Source organism: Megascapheus bottae, chromosome 10, assembly GCF_031878675.1.
Source record: "Megascapheus bottae isolate mThoBot1 chromosome 10, mThoBot2.hap1, whole genome shotgun sequence".
NCBI classification, from domain to species: Eukaryota; Metazoa; Chordata; class Mammalia; order Rodentia; family Geomyidae; genus Megascapheus; species Megascapheus bottae.
In genome coordinates, this window is record NC_143518.1 from 1,815,743 (window position 1) to 1,842,586 (window position 26,844).

The 26,844-nt window shown below is 38.8% G+C and overlaps 1 non-coding gene across 1 annotated transcript; it reads right to left on the reverse strand.

Annotated features, from left to right (window-relative positions):
- Positions 1 to 3,627: 3,627 nt before the first annotated feature.
- LOC150057323 (small nucleolar RNA SNORA42/SNORA80 family) lies at positions 3,628 to 3,760 on the reverse strand. Its single transcript, XR_016536914.1, has one exon. It is a non-coding gene; the product is annotated as a small nucleolar RNA SNORA42/SNORA80 family (small nucleolar RNA).
- Between the last annotated feature and the right edge of the window lie 23,084 nt (positions 3,761 to 26,844).

A 26,844-nucleotide genomic window follows, 5' to 3' on the forward strand; every position in this document is an offset into this window, starting at 1 on the left:
AATCTGATAGCCCCAGAAGGCGAGTGGTAGAGGGCTCGTGGCTCTGTAAAAGGAAGTGATTTCCAATGAACTAGTAGACTTCTTGATGGAATATATGAGCACACAGTGATCCTTCTCAAAGCGAAGTTTAGGGGTGACAAGAGGCTCATTAGCCATGGAATACCCCAGAGTCCCTCTTATGTCCCATCGGTAAAAATGACTCATCATTAAAAATGGATTGGACATTTGGAAAGTGGTGCTGGGAATTTCTGTATGCTCAGCATGGGAGTGAGGCTTGTCTTTGATTTGGGGAAAAGATTCACTTCTTATTTGTCCAGTCTTGTAAAGAATGCGAATGAAAGTCCATACACTATAGGTTAAAATATTTAAAAGCTAGAAATTAAGCCAGGCATGGATGGTTTATGCCTATTCTCCTAGATACTTAGGGGGCTGAGATGTGCGGATCACGCTTTGAAGGCAACTGGGCAGGAAAAACTATATGAGACTCTTAGCTCCAGTTAACCCAGAACTGTGACTCAAGAGCACCAGTTTCTCAATGAGAAAGCCAGGCCCCAAGCTCAAGTACCAGTATTAGAACAAAAACACTAAAGAATTAAATGTTTGAGTTTTGATAGCCATGAAAAATCACTATAAAAATAAAATAAAATAAAATTTAATAATTTTAAATAAAAAATCATTTTTATTTTCATCATTAGGCATCTTTTCCTTTGCCAATGTAAAGATTTAGTCACATGTTCTCTGTATGTTCTTTCTAGACTTGTGTACATTATAGGAAGTATTTAATATTTCTTTTGTTGTTATTGGTGGTGGTGGTTGTAGGGCTTGAACTCAAGGCCGGAGTTATTTTGCTCAAGGCTAGCTAGCATTCTACCACCGTGAGCCACAGCTTCACTTCTGATTTTTTGAGTGGCTAATTGAAGAGAAGCTTCTCATGGGGATTTTCTGCCAAGGGCTGGTTTCGAGCTATGATCCTCAGATCTCAGCCTCCTGGTAGATAGGATTATAGGTGTGACCTACCTATGCCAGGCTGGCCTAGAGGTAAGAGTGCTTACCTAGCATGCACAAAGATCAGGGTTTGATTCCTAAGTACCACATACATAGAAAAAAGCTAGAAGTGATGCTGTGCCTCAGTTGGTAGAGCTCTAGCCTTGAAGAAAGTCCAGAGCCCAGGCCCTGAGTTCAAGCCCCAGGACTGGCAAAAAAAAAAAAAAAAGGTGCTCTCTTGAAAGAGATATGCTCTCTTTCACATGTCTCTCATAAAGCAATAAGAAGGAAAGGTAACCAAAACAGACTAGAGGGACCGGGAGTTTGGCCTAGTGGTTAAAGTGCTTGCCTAGCATGCACAAAGACCCGGGTTCGATTCCTTGGTACCACATACATAGACAAAAGCTGGAAATGGTGCTAAGGCTCAAGTGGTAGAGTGCTAGCCTTGAGAAAGTCCAAGGACAGGGCTCAGGCCCTGAGCTCAAGCCCAGGACTGGCAAAAAAAAAAAAAACAGACTAGAAATACAAATATTAAATGGCTAGCTCAGGCATATGAATATCACAGACCACATTTTTCTTTTACTTTTTTCTTTATTTTTTTGATGAGTCCTGAGGCTCAAATTCAGGGGCTGGGCACTATTCTTAAGCTTTTTCAAGGCTAGTGCTCTACCATTTGAGCCACAGCAGCACTTCTAGCTTTTTCTGTGTAAGAGGTACCAAGGAATCAAACCCACGTCTTCATGCATGCTAGCCAAGCACTCTACACTCCTGGTCACACTCCTGGCCTCACATTTTTCTTAAAATGAGTTGTTTTTATTTTTGCTTATTTTTTGTTAACTGAGGGCTTGAACTCAGGGTCATAGAAGTACTCTAACACATTAATCCTGGTCCCCAATTACTTATTTATCTATTTATTGTGATAAGCTTTGAACTCAGAGTTTCAGAATGGCTAGGCTGGTGTAACTCCAGCTGGTTATTTTAAGTATAAGATCTGACTTCACACCTAGGCATGAGTCTAAACTACAATCTGCCTACATTTTGGGGGAGGTAAGGGGAAGGGGGTTAGTTGTGGGGCTTGATCTCTGGGCCTGGGCACTGTCCCTATGCTTTTCAGCTCAAGGCTTGAGCTCTACCACTTTGAGCTAGAGCCCCACTTCTGGTTTTCTAATGTTTAATTGGAAATAAGAGTCTCATGGACTTCTTGCCAAGGCTGGCTTTGAACTATGGTCCTCTTATTCTCAGCCTCCCAAGTGGCTAGGATTACAGCTATGATCCACTGGCACCTGGCTTAGAAATCACATTTAAAACAAACCAAAAATCATAAAACCACACTGGATCTAGTGCTGAGCCAAATGCTATTTAATGTATGATCATAAATGACATTGTGTTTTCATTGTTGTAATGCTTTTTTCAAGTTTTAATTCCCTGTGCCTCCTAAAATAATTCTGTTATATGTGTGTGTTTGCAAATAAAGAAGATAAGCTAAAACGTATATGAAGATGCCAGAAGCAAGGAATTTTATGATTTTATTTCAGGAAAACCAAGTGAGATTTACTCTAATATCAAGATACATCACAAATCTACAATTATTAAAATAATCTTGTATTTGAGAAAAGGAGAAACAAATCAGAAGGACACTGTAGAGGATGTAAAACCAAGCCAATTAGATCTTTTATTTGTTCAAATACAATTTAAAAATGAGTGTTCAATAAAAACTAATCTTACTCAGAATGAAGAAAAGGCAGGCTTGTCAATAAATGATGATGAGTTCATTGGACCCCTATATATGAAAACAGTGAAATGTGATTTCCTTCATTCATACCAAACATTAATTCCAGGGTGTTGCAGACAGAAAGAAGGGCACTGTGGCAATAGTTCTAGAAGATGACATGGCAACATACCGTTCTACCTTGGAGGATTTCTGCAGATCTAAAATGACATAAAAAGCATTAATCATAAAAAGCGATTCATAAATTACACAGCATCAAAAGTAAATTATTTAGGAAAAGATGTCAGTAACAAAGTGAAATATTTGTGTTATGAACATTTTACAAGGATTTATATTCAGCACATATAAAGGACCTCTACAAACCAGGAAAAATAAAGAAAGCACATGAGAAAAATGGGCAAGATATCTGAGCAAGCACTTCACAAAAAAGAATATCCAAGTGTGTAATAAACATGCAAATCTGCTAAACATTATCAGTCATTAGGGAAATGCAAGTTAAAAACCACACATGAAACAAGTGGCTTTGATTTTAAACTGATTATCAATATTCAGGGTTGGTATGAGTATGGAAGTTTCATAGTTGGGTGGAACAAATGTAAATTGCAACTATTTGGGCACATTCATGTGCTTGAACCACAGAACTACTTCTGGTTTTCTGGTGCTAAATTGGTGATAGGAGTCTCACCGACTTTTGTGCCTGAGCTGGCTTTGAACTGAGATCCTTAGATCTCAGCCTTCTGAGTAACTAGGATTACAGGAATAAGCTACCAGCACCCAGTAAATATATCTTACATATAAATGTAAGAAATGTAAGCCTGATTATGATAATCATTATATAATGTACTATATGCACACTGTGAAGATATACCATCTTCATCAACTAAATTTTTAGCATTAAAAAATTAGCAACATTGTTCTTTTTTTCTTTCTTCAGTGCCAGAAGCCCACAGGGAGAGGCCAGGCAATAATTGAGAGCTCCAGTTTGCTCCAACAAGGGACAGTATAAGAGGCCCAGGGGGATGGGCCTACCATAAATCTAATCCATGCAGGTGACAGGTATGCTCGTGTCTGAGCCCTGAACAAGGGGAAGCCTGGTACCCAGGACAAACTACCTTGTAGCGACCGAGGTCTTGGTGACAGTACTGCTATGGCTTTGCCTTTCTGTACTGAGCAGGAGAGCATTGCACCTTGTGACTTTTTCTGCTTCAGGCAAACAATGTTTCTCAGGAGACGTGCCCTGCTTCTCAGCTAATTTCATCAATAGTAGCAATGCACTTGCTGCTAAATGCTGGAGGCTGAGAGGCAGGAGCAGTCAGATGTACAGTAATTATTATCGGCTCACTAGATATTGCTAGGTCCACAGCCCACACTCCTGAGAGCCCTCTCAAGATAAACTCTCCATCCCACCCCTCCATTTTACAATCTCCTCTTCTCTAGGTTTTCTCTGTCTGGGATTCTTACCCAGTACTTAATTTCCTTCTCTCATGCCCCTGCAATCTGTGTGTGTATGTGTGTGTGTGTGTGTGTGTGTGTGTGTGTGTGTGTGTGTGTGTGTGTGTGTGCTAGTATCAAGGCTCGAATTCAGACTTGGGCTCTGTCCCTTAGATTTTTCACTCAATTCTGGAACTCTATTACATGAGCCACAGCTCTACTTCTGTCCATACTTTTTTAGATTTAAATTTAAAAAAATTGTTATTGTTCTGGCTAATTGGTCATAAAAGTTTTGTGGATTTTCTTTCTTGGGCTGGCTTCAAACTGCAAGATCTTAGCCTTTGAGGAGGCTACAGGCATGAACCACCAGCAACTGGCACTCCCTTGCAAATTTTCTATCTTGTATTATCTTTCCCATCTGATTTACTTTTTTATTCTCTATTTTTCCTTCCATTTTATCATGTCACAATACCACATCCTTGGCCCAAGCTGATTCTTTGTACAATTCACCATATCTGCCTGTCATTTAACACGCAGAAAGTTAGAAAGACAAACACCTTACCAGAAATCAAACTCTTGCTGATTTAGCATGTTTGGGCCATAGCTTCAGAGGCTTTCTCTTTTCAGAGTGTCCTATTTTTTTTTTAAGATGTCTCTTTGATTTATGTTTAAAGACAGTAAGAAGTAAGAAGCCAATTTTCTCTCATAAAAATGAACACTGTTCTTTGTAACTCTGGCCAGAAATGTTAGTAGAATTGTTGTTTATCACAACTCAAAAGACCAAGAAAATGAATATTTTTAGGGGAAAACAAATAAATTTAAAAAATGACAGTGCTAAAAAAAATGACAGTGCTAAGACTACTCTCTAATGGCTTCAATAGACTAAGTCAATCACTGATGACACCTTGGGTTACCAGGGCTTATGTATTAGACGTGAAATAGTTAATGTGATTTCTGTTTGTTTTGTTTTGTTGGGGGGAGGGGATGTCCGTCTGGTGCCTGGAATTCAGTGTCTGGGCTCTGTCCCTAAGCTTCTGTGTTCAAGGCTAGCATTCTACCAGTTGAACCTCAGCTCCACTTTCCATTTTATTTCAGTAAGTAACTGGAGATAACAGTCTTACAAACTTATCTGCCCCAGCTGGTTTCAAACTGTGATCCTTAGATCTCAGCCTCCTGAGTAGCCAGGAGTCACAGACACCAGGCTGGTTCATGGGATTACCATGAAAAATATGCAAATACTTCATCTCCCGTTACTGTTTTTTCACACTCAAAGAAAGTTAGCAGTTCCAAACACAGGAGAAAGGTGCTGGGAATAGGTGCCTTCTTCATGTTCTTCATGGAATGAAAGCAAGCATGGTTCATGAACTCACTTTTGTGGAAAAGTATAATTGGCCACATAGTAATTTTAATAACTTCTTTTTTGTTTATTTGGTTTTTGTTGGTCGTGAGGCTAGGACTCTGGGCCTGGGCCTTGTCCCCGAGCTCTTCAGCTCAAGGCTTCTACCCTACCCCTTGATCCTCAGCTCCACTTCAGGTTTTCTGGTGGTTAATTGGAGATAAGAGTCTCATGGTCTTTAGTGCTCGGTTTAGCTTTGAACTGGGATCCTCAGATCTCAGCCTCCGGAGTAGCTAGGGGATTACAGTAGTGAGCCACCGTACCTGCCTGGTAATATTAATAACGTGTTGATAATGACTGAGCTGTTAATTTCAGTACCAGCTGTTATAATTCTTTTTTATATTTTTTATTGTAATTAATAAAAGGGTTACATGATATTTGCATTCACATACATTGATACCCTTTCACATGTCTTGGTAGCCATTACCCTCCCCCCCACCCACCCCAGCTGTTATAATTCTTATCAGGCAAATTTTCTAACAATAAAATTATGAGCTAAAAATAGTACTTATCTGTGTTGTTCTTGGCCAACTTTCAAATGAAAGCGAATTCTCTCATTCTCTGTGAACCAGACAAGTGGGTATCCCTTTAACTTTCTCTTATTGAAACCTACCCCATACTAAGATGATTCACAGTTTAGTGTGTGGTCATGCACGCCTACCTGTGATTAAGCAAATTAAAGTTTACATTGTCTACTTTCCCCAGATTTTCCCATTGGATGAAAGAAACAGTCATATCCTTCTGTGGGAACTTGGATAATGAAAATTGCCCCAGCCACCCATCCTAGAACTTAATCATGTGGGTGTGCTTTGCTAATTACAGAAGGAAGGAGAATCAACTCTTATGTCAGATTCTTACTCATCCCTTACTATGGATAGGGAGTTCAACGGTGCTTTGTCTAACAGATACTTTCTCTCTTTCATCTTCTCTTTCTTTTCTTCCTTTCTTCCTCCCTCCCTTCCATCCTCCCTTTTTTCTTTCTTTTTCTTTCCTTTTTTTCTTTCTTACCCCCTCCCTCTCTCTCCCCTTCTTTCTCTCTCCCCCTCTTTCTTTTTTCCTTCTTTCTTCCTTCCTTCCTTCCTTCCTTCCTTCCTTCCTTCCTTCCTTCCTCCCTCCCTTCCATCCTCCCTTTTTTCTTTCCTCTTTCTTATTCTTTCATTTTTTTCTCTTTCTTACCCCCTCCCTCTCTCTCCCCTTCTTTCTCTCTCCCCCCTCTTTCTTTTTTTCCTCCTTCCTTCCTTCCTTCCTTCCTTCCTTCCTTCCTTCCTTCCTTCCCCCCCTCTCTCTCTCTCTTTCTTTCTTTCTTTCTTTCTTTCTTTCTTTCTTTCTTTCTTTCTTTCTTTCTTTCTTTCTTCTTTCTTGTATACCTGTCCTGGGGCTTGAGATCAAGGTCTCACATTCTCATTTGCCTTTTTTGCTTAAGGCTAGTGCTGTACCCTTTAAGCAACATATCTACTTCCTGTCCGAAAGGTATCTTCAAATAAATTATTCTCTTTGTGTTAAAAACTCTGCTTTTAGGGGCCGGGAGTTTGGCCTAGTGGTTAAAGTGCTTGCCTAGCATGCATGAAGACCCGGGTTCGATTCCTCGGTACCACATATAGAAAAAAGCCACAAGTGGTGCTGAGGCTCAAGTGGTAGAGCTCTAGCCTTGAGAAAGTCCAAGGACAGTACTCAGGCCCTGAGCTCAAGCCCAGGACTAGAAAAAAAAAATCTGCTTTTATTACTTGAAAAAAATAGTATGTCTATGTAATCATATGTATATTTATTATCTACATGTAAATAGGAATTGATATTTTGAAAATAGAATTCATTTTTTATTATTTTACATTGTTTATATTGATTTATACTTTATTTGTGTGTATTGGTAGCAGGACTTACACTCAGGGCCTCACACTCTTGCTTTTTTACTCAAATGCTGATACTTTACCACATGATCAATGTCTCCAGTTCTGGATTTTAGATAAGTGTTTCAGGGGGTTTATCTGCCTTGGTGTGTGTGTGTGTGTGTGTGTGTGTGTGTGTGTGTGTTTAATATTCAAATTTTAAGCTTCCTGAGTCACTAGGATTATAGACATGAGCGACTGGTTGTGTGGCTGGACATAAGGAAAAAAAGTGAGATCATGTGAGAGTTAAGTTTTCTAAATAACCAGAATGCTCATATCAATCCAGACTTAAGACAACATCTGGTGATTCCCAAACAGATCGAAAACTAGAAATAGCTGTTGAGACTTGTTAAAACCACATTTGTGAGCTTAGCCCCAAAGCTTCCCAGTCAGGACAAGTTGAATTTCCAATTTTTCCCATTTGAGGCTCATGTTGTTAGTCTCACAGAAGACACTGTAAAAATCCCTGGCCCGGTCCAGACCTGGTGTGATACACATGAGAAATCTGCAGTTCCCATACATTACCGCCACTGAACAACTGGTGTGTTAGCGGGCTTTTTGTCACAATACATGGACAAAACAAATGAAAGGAGTAAAGGCTTATTTTGGCTCATGGTTTCAGAAATTTCAATCCAATGTCAGCTGGATTCATCCCTTTGGATTTAAGATGAGGTAGAATGTCATAGTGGTGATATTAAAATAGACTTTTTAAACAGTCTATAGTATGTGGGTGAGCTAAGAAAAGAGCCTGGAGTTCCTTTGTGATCTATTGATTACATTGTCATTTGTCCTTTTGCCCCCATACTCTGCTAGGCACATGCAGATCTGAAGAACTTTAGAAAATGCAGACAGCCAGGCCCTGGTGGTTCACGCCTATAATTCTAGCTATTAATGAAGATGAGATATGAAGGATTATAGTTTGAAGTTAGCTGGGGCAGAAACCTCTCTAAGATTCCACTTTGAAGGAATCAGCAGAAGGCATGGCTTACGTGGTGAAGTGCCAGCTGAGCAAGTGAAAGGCCCTGAGTCCAAACTTAATATGGACAAAATAAATAAATTAATACATACCTACATACAATTATAACTAAAAATGTTTATACAAAAACATACAGATAATGATTGTGCTTGTTTTGATAAAGAAATTTACTTTTGCGTCTGTATTTCCAACAATTTCTCGGAAAAATCCTGCTAACATTTTGTTTTAGTTAGCCTCAAAAATGTATGACAGTCACACACTTGCGTGTGCGCATGCACACGCGTGTGTGGGTGGGGGTGTGTGGGTGGGGGTGTGTGTATGCTAATTCTGGGAATTGAACTCAAAATCCTCATACTCTCACTTGGTTTTTTGATTCTGGGCTAGCATTATACCACTTGAGTCACAGCTCCTCTTCCAGCTTTTTGTTGCTTAATTAGTGATAAAATCTCATGCTCAAGCTGGCTTTGAACTGTGATTCTCAGATCTCAACCTTCTTGAGCATCTAAGGTTACAGATACGAGCCACCCATATTCTGCTAGATATTGTTTTCTAGAAAATCCTTTTCTTTTTAAAAAATAGTTTTAGTTCACAGAAAACTTGACAAAAGATGGAAGGGTTTCTTGTACATTCTCTGATCTTCATTCCTAATTCTTGGCTTCCTCTCCTACTATCAACAACCTCCATCAAAGAGCTAAATTTTTTACATGTAACAAGGAACCTATAATGAAATTTCATCATCTCTCAAAGCTCAGCTTACATTAAGTACTCATAACACTGCAGGGCTTTGATAAATGTGTAATCCACATCTATGATACCATCAAACAAAACAATTTCATTTTCATTGTCTTAAAGTTCTTGAGTTATCTTCTTCATCCCTAGCTTTTGGTTTTATTTTGTTTTTGTTTTGTTGGTTGTGGAGCTTGAACTCTGGGCCTGGGCATTGTCCCTGAGCTCTTCAGCTCAGGTGCAGCTCTCTACCACTGAGCCACATCACCATTTCTGCCTTTCTGGTGGTTCACTGGAGATGAGAGGCTCATGATCTTTAGTTCCTGGGCTGGCTTTGAATCATGATCCCCAGATCTCAGCCAGGGTAGCCTGCGTAGCTAGGATTACATGTGTGAGCCAGTGGTGCCCAGCTTTCCCAGGCTTCTTTTGCTCTGAGTTGGAAATCATCTTTTCATGGTGCCTACACTTTTATCATTTCCATAATTTGTTTCATTTTTCATCACTTGGTAGGTAATTTCTTTAATGTTAAATAATATCCCATTGTTTAGATCTAGCACAGCTTATCCATTTAGGTGCTACCATATCTTGGTTGATTAAGTTTTGGTAATCTTGAATAGAGCTACCACCACACAAATCTATGTGCTTGTATGCACGTAAGTTTTAATTCATTTGGGTAAATGCTAAGAATATGTTTACTTTTATGAACTATATTCCAGTATAAGGAGCTGTTTCATTTCCACTAGCAATGATTGACTATTTCTTGTTATGTTTTTGAGAACATGTGTGTTGCCAGTACATTGTCAATTCTGATAGATGTGACTGCTATCTCACAGTTGTTTTCATTTGAATTTTGCTAATGGCTTGTGATGTGGAATTTTTGTTCATTTATTTATTTGGTATCTGTATATTTTCTATTCTGATCGTTTGCTCATTTTTCAACCATAATGTTGACTTCCTTTATCTTATTGACTTTCAAGAGATTTTGTACATTTTACTTCATTGTGCCTTATCAGATAGGTCTTTGTATTTCTTCTTTTTTTAGTCAATATGTTGGTAGTGGGGCTTAAATTCAGGAGCTCTATTTAATTAAAAAATTACATTAAGTAGTTATACAAAGGGTTTTAGTTCAACATATCAGTTTATGAGTAGCATATATTTTGATTAATATCCTGTCTTCTCCCCTTCTCATCTCTCCCAACTCCCCACACACCCTCATATTATCTGGATCCATTTTCACATATGCACATTTATTCTCTTCATCTACTCTTCCCTCTCCATTCAGCAGCACCTACTTACACGTCTCCATATTTATTTTGTTAAACTAGGACTTAGTTGTTCAGAGGAGTTGCACCATTGCAATTGTCTTCTGCATATACCATACTTTAGAGGTATGTCTTTTGTAAATATTTTTCCTGACCTGTAACTAGCCTTTTGTGGGGAGCCTGGCCCCTCCCGCGTGGTGGCGGGACCTGGAGGCGCACGTCCCCCTTTCACTGAGCCTTTGTCATTCTATTAATAATATTTTTATTGTAATTAATAAAAGGGTTACATTATATTCACCAGATAGAAGGTGCATTACTTCACATTGATACCCCTTCTCATGTTTTTGTCCCCATTTCCCTCCCTCTCCCCTCATCTTGTTTCCCCCCTTCCCTATCCTATTTCAAATAAACAAATAAGCATATATACAATATACCAGATAACAAGGTAAGATACTGTAACAATATGAGATAATCAAGCGACAACAAAAGAGATGAGAAATAACATAGTACATTAAGAATAACAATCACACATTATATGGCTTTTGTTTCCATATCCTGGAGGTCCTTTCATTTAGCCTCATCCTATATGGCCTTATGTATCTAGGTTCTATTAGTAATATTTTAAAGCATTATTTCTTGCTTAGGTTTACTATTTAACACTGATTCTATGCCATGAAAATGTATGAGTTATTTCAAAAATCTTTTGAATTGTGCTCACTTTGGCAGCACATATAAAAAAATCTTTTAAACTGTCTTTGTGTTACTTAGAAAAGGGAAGAGTATATGAAAATGTTGAATAATTTTATGACATGTTAAAGCTATCTTAATGAAAAGTTGTAAAGAGCCATTGCCTATTCATATGTGTGTGTGTTTCCATTTATTATGTAGTTCATACTGTGTATGAACTTGGAATATAGAAAAATAACAGTTCTGTCATCAAGTCTAGTTTGGGAGGCAAATCTAAAATAAAGTTTCAGTGTAATATGACTTGCTGTTAGCAGTATAGAGAATACCTTGAGTAGAGGTGTGTCCTCAGAGAAGGTGATTCTGCATGTGGCTTCAAAATACACATTGGATCCTGACAGATTTTGCAGGGCTTGGGAGATAATCAGACAGTATAGACTGTGATGTAATAGAATTTAAGACTAGAAGAAAAAAAGCCTGAAGAAAGCATGAAGAAAGGCTTATTCAGGAAGAAATCAAAGTGGAAATAAACAGGGCACCTTCGAAGTCTAATGCCCAGCACTAACTTTAAACATGGAATTCAGTTACCTATTGGTTATTATAACCAAGCAGATATTAGTAGTGAACATTTAGCTCAGTTTCCAATGTTTAGTCTTTAAAAAACCCAGCTCTCTAAATTAATGAGAGCGTTACAATGGATGCACTGGCTAAAGATCAGAGAGCAATATAAATTCACAAGTTAAAATTTTAAAAAATCACTTTTCTTAAGTAACTAAAACATGAATTAATACATGGACATTAGTTTTAAGAATCCACTGTCCAGAATGCAAGTCTTTGGGGACAGGGACTATATGCTAAATTAATAAACTCCTGAAATTAATTAATTGCTCTTTACTTCCGTGACAACTTCTCAATGTTCTGTTCTTTTCTCTTTACATGTATTATAATGTTGCTCAGCTGAAATCCCTATCCTTTTTTGGCAGCATACTTCTCTTCAGGGAACCATCTTTCTCTGGCTCAGACATTTCTGCCTTTCGCCCTCTCTGTGTACAACGTCTACCTAAATTTTCTAACTATATTACAGCTAAAAGATCCCTCCTTTTCTGTGGGTAATCCATTTCTCTTCAGTCTATTTTCTGCTCTGTACTTTCCCTATTGCTCCTTATTGAATGCTTTTACCTCTTAGCATATCTGAGTAGTGATTTAGAGATGCGTTGCATATTTTTCCCCCAATATGACTTTATTTTTTGAGAATACTTTATATGCCCAGAACTGCTTCATGTAGAAACTCAAGTAGGAATTTACTATGCATTATTTATCTGATTTGCATTTTCTACCTAAACTTTTTTTGTTATTATGTACAGTTAAATGCTAATACTAAATATACTTGTCCATTCAAGTATTACTTATTATTTAAAACAAGTGAAATGATATTTTTGAACTGAAAATCAGAAATGTCCATTCAGAAACCATATGTTTTAAAAGTGAATATATCTACATATATATACACATAAACTTTTAACACCATTGAGTCAAAGGTAAGAAATATAAAGATAAGAACATTAATCAATTTAATTGAAAACAACAGAAGAAAAATCAATGGAACAGAAATTTTATTCTTTGGAAAAATATTCATAAAATTAATGTTTCATACATGATTGATAAGAAAAATTGATTGATATCAAAAATAGAGCAGAAGTTATCACCACAATGCCTGTAGACATCAAAAACATAACAAGGAAATAACAATGTTATAAGCTTGGCAATTTAGAAGAAATGGACTTAAAAATCCATAAGCTGCCCAAACTTTACCAAGAAGACACAAAACAGTTCTGCAGACATTACACTGAACTAAGAACTTCAAGTTCCTGAAAAACAAATCCCAAGATACAGATAGTTCACTAGTGAATTGTACAAAACATTGAAAGAATTCCTACTAATTTTATATAGTCTCTTCCAGAAAATACAAGGAAAGCATGTATCTCACTTTATGAAGGTAATACTAACTTAATGTTAAAATCAGCTAATACTGAAAGAAATTGATTATGCCAAGCACTGCCTGTAATCCTAGCTACTCACGAGGCTGAGATCTGGGATTGCAGTTCAAACCAGCCCAGGCAGAAACATATATGAGACTCTTATCTCCCAATAAAAGCATAAAAAAACCCAAAAAACACCAAAAAACTGGAGGTGAAACTGTGGCTCCAGTGGCAGACACTAGCCTTGAGCACAAAAGCTCAGGCCCTGAGTTCAAGACCCAGAACCAACATATACAGCTCCAAAATTGTCTAATATTCCTATGAACTTAAAATTTTAAAAACTAACATTACTATGAACTCAAATGAAAAATAGCAAGTTGAACCCAGGTATGCATAAAATCACTCTCTGCTCCAGCAGTTTGGATCTTGAATATTTCTGCAAGATCCTGTAGTTCCAGCCTACTGGGAAACTGGGAGATACAGAAGTATTGGGGAAACATAGCCTTATAAATGGAAGTGAGGTCATTGTGGGTGAAAGAAATATCGGAACCCTGACCTTTCTTTTCTGTGTTTCCTTGATGCCACCAAGTAACCAGCTTTACTATACCCCCCCCCTTGCCAGGATATTCTCTTACCACAGGCCCAAATGTGCTGGAACCAACCAAACATGAAATCTTTCAAGTTAGGCACCAAAGAAGCCTCTTCTTCTTTAAACCGATCTGCCTCAGGTACTTTGTCACAGTGAAAGATATGTGACACAGCAATGGATATCAAGTCTAAGTGATTTTTATTCCAGACATCATATCTATTGATGCAAAAGAAACAAAATCTTATTTTCAATCACAATGACAACCCACAACAGATCAGGAATAAAGGGACATCTTTTCAACTTGTAAAAACTCTAAAAATGTTCCTATATGTAGGTGGGCACAGTGGCTGACGCCTGTAATCATAGTAACAGGAGGAGGCTGGAATCTGAGGATTGCAGTTCAAAGCCAGCCCAGGCACTAAAGACTGTGAGGATTTTTTTTTTTTTTTGCCAGTCCTGGGTTTGAGCTCAGGGCCTGAGCACTGTCCTTGGACTTTCTCAAGGCTAGAGCTCTACCACTTGAGCCTCAGCACCATTTCTGGCTTTTTTTCTATATATGTGGTATCGAGGAATCGAACCCCAGTCTTCATGCATGCTAAGCAAGTGCACTACCACTAGGCCAAATTTCCAGTCCCAAGACTGTGAGACTCTTATCTCCAATTAACCACTAGAAAACCAGCTGTGACGCTGTGGCTCAAGGAATAGGGCAGTAGCCATGACCTGAAGAGCCTAGGGACAACGCTCAGGCTCAGAGTTCAAGCCTCAACACACACACACACACACACACACACACACACACACACACACACACACACATTCCTAGATCTTTTGCTATATTTAATGGATTTAATGGTAAGAAACTCACAAGGCTGTATATTCTTACTACGTAACATTTGAAGTTCTAGCTTCTTCAATAAGCCAAAAGAGGTTAAATATATTCATATTAGAACCCAACAAACTACCACTATCTGTTAGTGAGATGATTGTCTGTATTGGGAATGACAGAAAACGCTCTTAATACAAGTAAGTTCCACAAGGCTGAAGATTGCAAGATCAACACAAAAATTTAAGATATTTCTACATTCAAAGAAGGGTCTTAAGGAAACCAAAATTGAAATCACAATACCATAACAGATTTGTTTCACAGAAAATGAAATACTTGGCCATAAATTAAATGAAGCATGTGTAGCACTTTCACACTGAGACAAAACGCTGATGAAAGAAATTAAAAAATCTAAATAGGTTCGTTCTTGGTTGCAAGTAAGTCATAATAAAGATGTCAGTTCTCCTGAAATTAATCTGTACGTTAAAGGCAATTCTATCCTAGAAACATTCCAGGAAGGGCTGGGAGTTTGGCCAAGTGGTAAAGTGCCTACCTAGCATGCATGAAGACCTGGGTTTGATTCCTCAGTACCACATACATAGAAAAAAGCTGGAAGTGGTGCTGTGGCTCAAGTAGTTGAGCTCTAGCCTTGAGAAAGCCCAAGAACAGTGCTCAGACCCTGAATCCAAGGCCCAGGACTGGAAAAAAAATGCTGGAAGAATTTTTGTAGGAAAATAAATATGGTACGTAAATATTCTGATATTTATATGCAAAGACATAGGCCTTAACGTAGCTAAAACCATCTTGTAAAACTAGCAGGGGGGAGGGATTGCTTTGCTAGTGCCCAGGCCTATTGTGTAATGGATTCAGAACAGAGTGAAATTAACAGAGAGATAAACCTAAGGAGCACAACAACAGTATAGACACTGTAAATGCACTCATAAATATGATCAGCCAGTGTTTGAATTAAGTTTAGCTTTGGTAACTCTGGAGAAGAATACTATGAGAGAAGTACACCTTAGCCTAACACTTGTACCTTGTACAAAAATTAACACAAAATGGGCAATAGACTTATGTAAAATATAAAATTTATATAAAATGTAAATGTTATATAAATTATATAAGTATATAAAATATAAGTTTATATAAAATATAAATTTCAAGGAAAAAGAGTGGGAGAAAATCTTCAGGATTTAAGGTCAGGAAAAAGTTATAACAGCAAAATCACAACTTGGAAAATATTAAAATGAATAAATTAGAGTTCACATTTGGACAAAGTGGTTCACATCTGTAATCCTAACTCCTTAAGAGGCTCAGATCTGGAGGTTCAGAGCTCAAAGCCAGTTTAGGCAGAAATATCCAAGAGATTGCATCTCTAATTGACCATCATAATACTAGACTGGAGGTGTGGCTCACGCAGTAGAGTATCAGCTAAATGAATTCAGGCCATGGTCATACACACGCACACACACACACACACACACACACACACACACACACACACACACACGAAAAAAGGGCAGAAAAGTAAGAAGCCACTTAGAAAACATTTGCAAGCCACTTGTCTGGTAATGACTGATACAATCACCTGAGAATGAGAGTCTGCAATTGTCAATCCAACTACTCAGGTTGTATAAACAGGAGTGCAATCCAAATAAAAACATGAGGCCATATTAAAAAAACAAAAAAACAACAACAAAAAAAACTTAAAATGGGTTTGAAGTGTGGCTCCGCAGAAGAGCCCCAATCTAAAAGCATATGGCCCCTTACCCTAAAAAATCCAAACATATCAAATAAGTGATGCAAACAGAAAAATATATGAACAGGGTTTAGTTTGGGTTGAGTTTGTGTGTGTGTGTGTGTGTGTGTGTGTGTGTGTGTGTGTGTGTGTGTGTGTGTTATAAAGCTAGGGAATCTAATCCAGGAACTCATATATACATAAACACTGAACCATATTCCCAGCTTTGTGAATAGATATTTAACAGACAGAATATAGAATCAAAAAATATACACACGAGAAAATTGCTATTAGGGAAATGCAAATTGTAATAAATATGGTATCATTGAGTGCCTATTAGAATGATTCAAATAAAATATTATACCAACAAATGCTGGCCAGAATACAGAAATCAAGTCAAAAAATGGCTGGTGGTACTTCCACTATAGGATACAGTTTGATGCTTTCTCATAAAACTAAACATAGCGTTATCATCAGACTCAATAATTTCATCCATAGACAAGCTCAGAAAAATGAACACTCAGTGTACACAAAAACAGGTAACATATTTTACATATCTTTTTGTAAACTGGTAATATTGTAATTCCAACTGAAAATAATTTCCATGTCTGCCAGCAGGTGAATGTTCAAGATATCTAGTACACTGAATCATGAAACATGGCCCGGCAATAAAAATACTAGGTATGATAACAACTCAGATGAATTTCTGGCTTATTATGATGAGCACTCCTGAAAGGTTATTTATTTTATTCATGTCTTTGTTAAAATGATAAAATCATAAAAGTAGAGAGCAGAGCTGGCATTGGTGTTTCTCACCGGTAATCCTGTGTAAGCAAGTGGCTGAGATCTTAAGATTCCAGTTCAAAACCACCCCAGTCAGGAAAGTCTGTGAGATTCTTATTACTAATCAACTACCAAAGCCATTAAGTAGAGCTGTAGCTTGAGTGGTAGAGTGCTGGCCTTGATTTAAAAAGCTAATGGATGGAGCCCGGGCACTGAGTTTAAGTGCATTTAGTGAATTATTCAATTGTAAAGTGTTATGTGATTATGAGCATTGCTAAAGTCACAAATATAATAAAAATATAAATTAAATCTTGAAACCTTAAGCCATGAAAACAGTGGCTCTTTATCACGACCACATGTAATTTGATGAACAATTATATAATGTAAACAACATAAATGTAAGGTCTGGAGGCAGGAACACAGAGAAGCTACATCCTCTAATTCCTGACAGACCTGTTTGCCTCAACACATTAAAAAAATGTCCGCTTAATAAAGTGCTTTTAATTTAGCTTTACAAGCTGTATTTCAAGCATCTGGGCAGATAGGAGGCAGATTATTTGCTTAAACACACACACACACACACACACACACACACACACATATCTATTCATTTGATGATAACAAAATCTCCTGATAATAAGATTGTAGGACTGAACTGAACTTCTTGGGAAATATGTCATCCAAGAACCCATAACTTCATAGAAAAATCTAATTACTCCATGGCTCCACAGAGCTTACCCCCAGCTACAGTGTGTGGATTTCACATGAACCTCATGAGCAAATGATCTAAACTGCACTCAGCGTTTTTTGTTTTTGTTTTTTTTGAGGAGAGGTGTACATGTTCTCAAATAATCCCAAGACGTACAGTCCCTAAAGAAAACACTAGTTTATAAACTGATGTGAAAATGTCCAATACCAAATACCATTCTGAATTCTCTGGTACTCTGTTTCTCCTTCATGTGAAGGTCTAGTTCACTCACCTGAATAAACTGGCCTCTTAGAAACATTACACTACAAGATCAGAATTTTCCTCTTTGGATAATACTTAATGTGGAAACATGGAAAGACTGTGTTTCTTGGAATGGCTGTAGTTACAAGTCATTTAAATAGCACGTAGCTATTTGAACATTGTCAAATATAATATTTTAAAGCATCTATCCCAAGTTGTGAACTGCTCACACTGTACAAACCACTCCATAGGAGGATCTCTGATAATTGCTATGAGATCAGACTCATACCTTGTTATACTGGTTGTTAGGGGAATTTTCCCCTGAAGTTTATACTTGTGTTGCTGCCCAAATAAGAATTAAAATGTAGTTAAAAGCGATAGGAGACTAAAGAATTTGAGGAAACTGATGGCTCTGACAGTATCTCTACTGAAATTTCCTAAGTGTTAACAGATTGTAATTGTGGGTGTGTAGCTTTTGGCAGGCATGTTTATTCTGTAATTACAGAAGTATTTGGCTTGGCAAAATGGGTTTTGGTCAGGTAGACTCATGACCCAGGCCATATGTCACTGGGGGTGATATCAGGACTGTTTGGCACTCCAGGAGAGCATGAGTTTCCAGAATGTTCAGCAAAAATCAGTCTGTAAATGGCCAGGCTTCCAGATGGTTCCACATGACCAAGTGCAGAGAGAAACTTCAAAGGTGTGCTTTTCCCACCTGATCCTGACTGGATCTGGACTTGTCTAATTCTGGGAGAAGAGGACACAGAGCCACAGTCACCTTGAAGAATAGGAAGTCATCCACTGAAAACCTGAGCTGACCATCCTCACTCCTCAGCAGCAGGACTTCCTCCGTGTCCGTTCTCCCTTGTGTCACAGGACTGTGCAAAGTAAACATCTAGTCATTCAGCAGCACAGCATGGGATTGGGGGCGGGGGAGGAAACAGGTAAAGTGTACACACCCCTACTCCTGACAAGAAGGAGCACAGATTTTTCCTCTGTGGCTTGTCCTCAGTCAGTGTAAATAGCAAAGTCTACTTGCCATAACTCACAGAGATTCAGACTCTGTCTACACACCCATATGCAGAAAATCCCCCTGTTGCAGGGGGTAGCCAGACCAGATGGAATGTTTTAGGAAGCCCCAAAACAATCGCTGTCACGTGATACTACAGTGTTGCTACTGCTGTGCCACAAGAAATTGTGGAGACAATCACACTCCTACTTGGAATTTGAGCACCTAACTCCACATCTCTCATTTACACCTTGTATAGCAGACAGAAAAAGTTGACAACCAGCCAAGACTTCTGGGCAGGAAAAATATTTGTAGGATTCAGGAGGATAGTGTCTAAAACATCTTACCATTTTCTTGGTCCTGCACGTTTTCCTTATGCTTAAAACATTCTTGGCCTTTCAGTTATATGCTGGTATTAAGGGAGACAAACTCCTGATGGAATTTTCCAAATTTCTTGGCTCTTGGTTAAAAATCCCTTCACCAGGTGCATGGCCTGTTTCAAAGGCATTTATTTTTCAACCGCCAAGTTTCTCATCCAATATTAGGGCCGATTTGTATTTTGTGTTTATGGGAACCGTATTTCATGGTGACTTATACAAAGCCTGTCACTTAGTCATGAAGGTACAGAAGAATAAGAATTCTTAGTTCTGTCGTTCCTTTTGCCATTCAGTTTTCGAAACCCTTGTGTGTACAGGGGCTGGGGAAGGATGTTCTTATGATTAGGTGAAAGTCAAACCGAAGAGAAAGACTATTTTAAAATCAGCTCTTTCCAAGCACTGGTGGCTCTCGCCTGTGATTCTAGCTACTCAGGAGGCTGCGATCTGAGGATCACAGTTTGAAGCCAGCCTGAACAGGGAGGTTTGGGATACTCATTTTTGCCAATGATCTAGCTGGAAGTAGAGGTATGGTTCAAGCAGCAGAGCACCAACCTTGAATGAAAAGTTAGTGTACAGTGCCTGGGCCCTGAGTTCAAGCCCCAATTTCAGCACGCGCGCACACACACACACACACACACACACACACACACACACACACACACACCAGAGAGAGAGAGAGAGAGAGAGAGAGAGAGAGAGAGGAAGTGAAAGGAAAAGATAAGCCCTTAAAGCACACACCAAGCTGCTGTTTGGATTCCCAGTTTGGGGGCTGGGAAGAGGAGACATGCTGAAGCCCCAGCTGCTTCTTATTTGCCTCACCAGGAAAAGCTTACCCCTAAGTGCCTGCTTTTTAGGTGTCACATGATTCTAAACGCCAAACAGGCCATTCTGGAACTTGGCTCTTTTACATGTAAAATATTTAAAATCAGATACATACTAGTTCAGAGTACCTTAATTCGGAACTTTTAAGTTAAAATATAAAGGCATGTTTTCTTTCTTTCTTTTTTTTTTTTTTCACATAGGAGGGGATCCTGGAGGACAAAAGGGATCCAAGTTTTCATCTCCATTTGATGCCAAATTTGTTGTTTCATGACTCTTCATTCTGGTGCTTATGTGTTTTCAGTGTCTAGGCAGTTTCATATGTGATAAACAAAGAAGAAAAATGTTCCTAGAAATTATGCTAGAAAGATAAACTGATTTTGGCTCATGCCTGTAATCCTAGCTACTCAGGAGGCTGAGATCTAAGGATTGCAGTTCAAAGCCAGCCTGGGCACTAAAACTTATGAGACTCTTATCTCCAATTAATCACTTGAAAATGGGAAGTGGAGCTGTGGCTCAAGGGGCAGGGTGGTAGCCTTGAGCTGAAGAGCTCAAGCCCCATGACCCACAAAAAAACAAACAAAAACAACAACAACAAACCAGACAAATGTCTGAAGCTGATTTTTCCACCTAATTTGTCAGTATTGTGTGTATATAACTAGATTTACAATGTGTGTTCTAGTACTGGGGCTTGAACTCAGGGACTCTTAGTTTCACTTGGCTTCTCACTTGAAGTGGGCAAGCTGCCATTTGAGCCATTCCCCATTTTCAGCTCCTGGCTGGTTAGTTAAGAGGTAAGAGTCTTGTGGTTTTTCCTGACTAGGTTGGCTTCAAACTGCCAACCTTAGAACTCAGCTTCCTGAGTAGTCAGGATTACAGACATAAACCACTGACACCCACTCCTTAACTATTTTTTTTTCTTTAAAGAATAGGGACACTTAACACATTTAAATCAATTTTGTTCAATTCTTGAACAGCAGGATTAGCTCTAGCTTTCTCATGCTGAGATTAGTGAATGGGAGAACTAATGAGAGATTAGATTTACTGCTGACTACCCTTGGGTGATTAGACCCGCCCCTCCCCCATCCAGGAACATTAAATCTCCTTTATTGTAGCCCAGCGCTTTCAGGAACAAACTCAGAAAAATCACATCTGCCCATCTTGACAGGAAATGCAGAAGAATATGTATTTGTGAAAAGATATTTGAAATATGGGCCCTGGTGCTACCTTCCAATTGCCAGCCTTCTGGAGCCATCAATCAAATAAATTTGATCAATCCTCTAGTCCCAATATCCTCCCACACTTCTTCCAGCTTCCGGGGGGCATGTTTCCCCACTTGTCCCCTTTCTTGAATTCCTGCCGCTATTCAGGGAATAGCTATTCCACATTCTACTATCTTACTGGACACACCAAAGATTATTTCATTACACACCTCTAGAGGTGCCTCTCTACCGCCTGTGTGTGTGGCATCTTCTGCAGCACATCTAGGGATAAATGTCTTGGAATGGAGAAACAAAAGTGTCAGGAAACCATTTTCTAAGAACCAGGTATATTGATGTCTGCCTATAATCCAGCCACCAGCAAGGGGAAAGCTGGAGGACTGCAGTTCCAGGTTAGCTCAGGCAAAAGCTAGCAAGACTCTGAAGGAAAAAAACCAAGAATTGGGGATGTGGCTTAAGTAGTAGGAGCTTATTTGAGGGCTTGAATCCAAGCAAAAACAAAAACAAACAAGGCACACCAACAAGCTTTTATTTTGCATACTTACCAAACAAAAAAGGAAAAGGCTGATAATGCATAACAGAAGGCACTGAGGCTAAGAAGGGCAAATTATACCATGGGGTAGGGAGCACATTTTAGATGTAGTTGGGGAAAGAAAGATGCTCAACTCACACAGCTCAGCAGTTCCTTAGGGTATAAAAAATCTTCAAAGGAATTCGTCCTTTTTTCTAAACTATTGCTATTTTAGTATTTTTTAATTTTTTTGGTGGTCCTGGGGCTTGAATTTTGGGCCTGGGCTTCTTTTGTTCAAGGGTAGCACTCTACCACTTTAAGCCAAGCACCACATCTGGTTTTCTGGTGGTTAATTGGAGATGAGAGGCTCACAGACTTTCCTGCGTGGGCTGGCTTTGCAATTTGACCATCACATCTCAGACTCCTGAATAGTCAGGATTGCAGGTATGAGGCACTAGCACCTAGTTGTATTATTTCAGTGGCAAGTAATATAAATTCTGTGTGTGTATGTGTGTGTGTGTGTGTGTGTATGTGCATGCCTGGGGGTTTGTGCGGGTGCATGATAGTACTGGACCTTGAAATTGGGGCCTCACGCTCAAAACTGGCTCCTTCACTCAAGATGACACTCTATATCACTTGAGCCACATTCCAATTCCAGCCTTTTGCTAGTTAAAGAGACTCTGTCCCAGGGATTTTTCTCCCCAGGCTGGATCCTAAAGACAATCCTCGAATCTCAGCCTCCTGAATAGCTAGGACTTTCCACTGACATTATGTATTCTGCCTTTCCTGGGCCCAGAGTCCATGGAAGACACAGCTTACAGACAGCTATATAGAAACAAGTTTCTCTTATCTATCCAGTGTCAGCCAATTGTTTACACTATTGATCTGAGAATCACCTTCCCAACTGAGGCCTTTCTTGTATTGCCAACTAACTTGCTTCTAATGTCTTACGGCCAATATTAAGATCGCCTGATTAGGGATTTACAAATGTGATCTCATTTTTACTATTTTTCTTAAGATGAGAAAATTTCCTTTCTCAAGTGTAATTGGTAAATACATATTTAATTAAGTGGTTCGAAGTAAATAAATTTTCTTTTTGTACCTGATTTATGGAAGGATTGTAACTCAAAATCAAAATCATAAATTATTCTTCAATCTTTCAAATACCCACTTCACTGAATATAAAATACACTAATGTACCTATAAATTTATTTCTGTGTTAACTAAAGCTGAATAAATTGACAAAAGATTTTAAACTCTGAAAAAATTAGAATGCACTGTCATTAGACAGATGCAGATCACAATAGCTAGCGAGCCAGGAAAACCTAGGCATAGTCTAGGACACAAGTCACCTACTGCAAACCGAAAAACATAAACAAAAGTTGATGAAAGGTCATAAACAGAATGAGAGGACGTGACCACAGAATTATCAACAGAATACAGAAAAAGAAATATCTTCCTAAATATTTAAGGAATATTTTTTGTTTATTGCAATCTGGGAAATGAACTTTTATTCATATTTACAATGCAAAGAGATAGGTGAATTACTAACCAGGGCCTTTGGTTATTAACCTTCCCTTCCCTATTGTTTTCCCCCTATTATCTTAATTAAAAATTAGTTCACATGGTAGAGTTTCATTAACTTCTAGGACTATATGATTGAAATGCACAGGTACTAAATATAAATACAATATATACTATGTTGTTGAAAGAAAATGTAATTGTTAAATGGAGCATTTGAAGGCATCAGAAACCACGAGACTGAGCTGAAAAGACAAGAGAGAAAAATAGTCATAATTCAGTTGAAGCAATGCTTGGGTTTGGGATGTGTCTGTGTGTCTATACTAGGGCTTAAACTCAGAGCCTGAGTGTTGTCCTTTGGCTTTTTTGCTGAAGGCTGGCATTCTACTGTTCAAGCCATACTTCCTCTTCTGAATTTTGGATAGTTAATAAGAGATAAGCAGAATTTTCTATCCAGACTGGCTTCTAACATTAATCCTTAGATTTCCACCTCCTGAGTAGGTAGGGTTTACAGGCATGAGCTACTAGTACCAACCTAACGCTTCTCTTTTTATCCTGAGTTGACTCAACGTGTGTCTCTTCTGAGCTTCCTAGTTGAACCTCACATGGTAGTCATCTAGAGGAGGTTCTGGAGAAACAATCACAGAGCACACCTCTTCACCCATGTGCTCCATTGCAGACCAGGCATAAAGAAAGGGAGATATAATTGTGAAAAAAGTAACTATGGAAACCACATTTCCAACAATGAGATCTTTCACTACTACCCTTCTGAGCATGAGGCAGCTTTTCTTCCCTGCTGTCCCACTCAGGAGACCCAAGAGCTGCGAGCTGGAGCCCTGCTAGGATATCACACCAAGTTTCTTGTCAAAATGACAAATCCAGGCCTAAATCAGTGAGATAGGGAGCTACCTCTAAAGTGCTTTGAGGGCTTTCTTGGCATACCTCTGCCACTAAATACTTCCATGGGAAGTGCTGGAAAATTTCACCATAATGTTCATTTATTTTGCATAAAGAAGATCCTACCTAGAGTCCAGAGGAGCCTATGAGCTGGGCAGTGTTTCTAAAAAAGTATTCATTCATAACTTTAGCTCTCACATATGTATTAGCTTGATACCACATACTGTTAGAATCTGGAGGGAAAAGAACAAAAATCAAGTCTATTTTGTTGCCAAGTGTTGGGTAGAATCAGAAAAGACTGAGATCTAAGAATAAAGCCAATAATTAAGTTTTTAGGTAGCCCAGGAGATGATGATGGGTTTTTGAAGGCAAAGGAAATTAGGGACATAAAGTCTGTCTCCCCCACATTGTTGCCTATCACCCTTTGACTTGATTTATGAAAGATTCCTGCTTTGGCAGAAGACATTTTATGATTCAGAAACACAAGAACACAAAAATCTGACTGGCATGGGCTTCAGACTCTGCCTGAATTCCATGTGAGCAAGGGCTCTGTTATGAGTTTAGCATACTTATCAACAGATATGAGCCCTGCTGGTTTAATTGGTTAATACATTTTGGTCAAATAATCTACCACAACGGGAGATTTTGATATAAGGTGGTCTTGTAATTTTTTTACTTTCAATAGAATTAAAGAAAACAAGACAGAAAGGAACATGGGCTCTGCTGCCTTTCTGGAGTTGTAGGCCAGTTACCCTTGCATCTGTACTTACCAGTTGATCTGGACAAACAAGAAGAGGATGCAGATACCACACATAGGTCAAAGTATCCCGTGCTGTCAAGCATAAAAATGCTAGTGCAAAAACAAGTAAGCCTGGTGACAGATTATCACAGGAGGGGATTGTTTTCCTAGGGTTTTTTTTTTTTGCCCGAGGAAGGTAGAAGAAGATATTAAAAGTAATTGTTTCAGACTTCAATGGCTTTAAGTGTCATATTTTACCACCACCTCTCAAAGAAGGTTTAGTATAATACTAGGTTTAATAATAATACCAAAGCAAACAAATGAGGAAGCACTGAACCAGTATAGAATCCTTAAAGTTCACGTGGTAAGGGATTCAAAGAAGGCAAAACAAACGATTCCTGTCTACTGGCTGATTAAAGAGCAGCAATTGTATTGTCAGCTCTGCCAGGACTCACATGCCCCAACAGAATTCAGAATTAGAGGTGCTTGTAAGCCTCCTGATCTAGACAAATGAACAACAGACATCTGCCTGAAGGTGAAGAACTGCTGTGCTAACTGTCTCCTGGGTTAATTGACAGCAGCTGACAATGTGAAGGGCAAGGATGGAGACTGAGAGGTCAGTTCTCTGCCAATACCCCATATGGCTGGATCATCATTTGAATGCAATACATAAACATGAGGGAAAGTGGCTGTCTTTGTGAGGGTGAGATCACCAATCCTGGCTCAAGCCAGATATTGATGATTTTTCTCATGTCACACTTCAAGCCAGGTTTCCCTGCCTGTGGCCTATTTCTTCAAACCTAGTTCAAACAGGACTTGGACGAGATGAAGATTCCCATTGGCTCTTCCCTAGTTCTAGTTTGTGATTAGGAAATTGCCGAAACAGTAAGACAAGTAATCATTTAAAGGAGCAAGAATATTTGAACAGGCCAAAAGGGCTGGGCTATTACTAGTGGTAGAATATTTGCATAGTATATAAAATGCTCTAACTTTACTTCCTAGCCTAGGGAGGGGTGAGGATTGAAGCAGGTAGGTATTTAAAATATCATTGAGTCTAATAATAAAAGAAAAGGAAAAACTAGAGAAAGATCAAGTCCCCACTAATACAATGAAATATTGGCCAGCTACTAAATGAAGTGAGGTAGATATGTAAGTGTTTTCATGAAAAGGAGTTTATAAAATGCATTAATGTGTGTGTGTGTGTGTGTGCGCACACATGCACGCTCACATATATGCCATCCTAAGGCTAGAACTCAAGGCCTGGGAACAATTCCTGAACTGTTTTACTTAAGGCTAGCACCCTGCCACTTGAGCCACAACTCCACTTCTGGCTTAAAGAAATAGTTTATTGGAGATTACAGTCTCACAGACATTCCTGCCCAGGCTGGGTTCAAATCACGATTCTCAGATCTCAGCCTCCTGGATAGCTAGGATTATAGATGTGAGAATTGCCAGCTTGCACAGCAAAGCCCATCAAGGGACTCTTATCTCCAGTTAATCACCAAAAGAAAATCAGATAGCGGAGCCATGGCTCAGGTGGTAGAGTGCCACCCTGGAGCATGAAAACTCAGGGACAGTGGGCCAGCTCTAAGATCAAGTCCTGGGACCAACACACACACACACACACACACACACACACACACACACACACACACACACACACAAATGATGAAACAAAAAAATAAACAAGATACAAAAGCATGCATAAATATCTGAGAGCTGTGCTTAAAACTTTTCAGTTTCATTTAGAGATTTTTTTGCATCATCAACAGTTAATTTTATTACAGTTACCTAGTTTGTGTTTAATTCTAAAACATAA